General features: G+C 59.4%; 1 protein-coding gene across 1 annotated transcript in view; it reads left to right on the top strand.

The window, feature by feature from the left end:
* Positions 1-1,413, top strand: part of DOLPP1 (dolichyldiphosphatase 1) — a 20,557-nt gene that overhangs the window by 340 nt on the left and 18,804 nt on the right. The window lies entirely within an intron of this gene.

Genomic DNA, 1,413 nt, shown 5'->3' with positions numbered 1-1,413 from the left:
TGTCCTGGACCTGGGCCCTTCTTCCCCGCCTTCCCCGGAGCCAGGGAGGCTGGACTCGCTCCCCGGCGTGCAGGGAGTGCCTGCTTCCTTGTGCATTTGGGTCGCCTGCGAGAGCCAGAGCTCCCGGTCGCTGGGAGGGTGCCGCCGAGGCCAGGCAGCTGCCCGTTGTTGGAGTGCCTCTGGTGTGCCACGCCCTGGGCAGGGCACCGCTGCACAACAGAGGATCTTGACTTCTGGAACTTCCCATCAGACACAGAGCTAGCAGCACAGGGTTTTGCAGCCAAGAGGCCCTTTAGCTACAGTTCTGGAGGCTCTGGTGGCCTGGGGCAGAGCTTGGGCCTTGGGGTCAGAGGTGTCAGGCCTGGGCCCTGTGCAAGTGGCTTCACCTGTCGGTGCCCCAGGTACTTCATTTCTAAAGTGGGACTAATCACAGCGCCTCCCTTCCAGTGGCCTGAGAATCCAGCAACAGGGGGCGTGAGAAATGCTGAGCACGGTGCTGCGCACAGGCAGTGTTCAGTAAAGAACCGCAGTTCGGGTCAGCCCCCCTTCCCAGGACCCGCTCAAGCCCCCCTGCCCCCCCCCGCCCCCCCAGATGGTTGGGTGTCAGGTGAGCCTCTCACGGAGCCCTGGTTGTCCTAGGATGGACCTGCTCAAATGTTGCTCTTCTAGGTGGAGATGTGAGAACTTGGCCCCTGCTGAGGGCCCCAGGGCTGGCTGCCAGAGAACTTTGACCCTGGGTGTTCTGGGTTATACTGGGGGTAGGGTGGCCCTGCCAGGTGCTGGGCCCTACCAGCCTGCCTGCCCTTCCACCCCTCCATTCACCCAGCCAGTACCCACTGAGCGCTTCCTGAGTGCTAGGCCCAGGTCTAGCTCTGGGTTTAGAATGGTGAACAGGCGGATAAGTCCCTGCAGTCCTGGGCTATGAAAAAAGCCATTTTACAGGAGGGAAACCCTAGCCTGTGGCAGGGAAGGGACTTGGCCAAGGCCTCAACACTGTCCTCACTTCTCCGAGTGCTCACATTCTAACAAGCCAGGAGAAGGAAGCTGGCCAATGTGAGCAGCATGATGCAGGCTGTGATGAGGTACCCTGTGCAGGACTGTGGGTGCCCGAGGAGGGAGCTGGCTGAGCCTGGGGGAACCCACAAAGTCTAGCCCCTGCTAACTCTTCTGTGGCCCCCTGTACTTCGTACCCCTCATCACACTGACCCTTGCTTCCTTTATCCATTCTCCATTCATTTGCCGTTATTTTTGAGCCTAGTTACGTGCCAGGTGCTGTTCTGGGCTTGGGGCATTGAGTGTTGTGTAAAGAGACCCCGTCCCTGCTCTTATGGGACCTGCAGAGGGAGAGACAGACACAGCCTGATACCTACACTAACAAGCAAATCATGAATGATGCACGGTCACCTATTCATG

Source organism: Myotis davidii, unplaced genomic scaffold (assembly GCF_000327345.1).
Source record: "Myotis davidii unplaced genomic scaffold, ASM32734v1 scaffold142, whole genome shotgun sequence".
Classification (NCBI taxonomy): Eukaryota; Metazoa; Chordata; class Mammalia; order Chiroptera; family Vespertilionidae; genus Myotis; species Myotis davidii.
The sequence above is the reverse complement of the archived record's forward strand: the minus strand, read 5'-3'. Positions and strand labels throughout refer to the sequence as shown.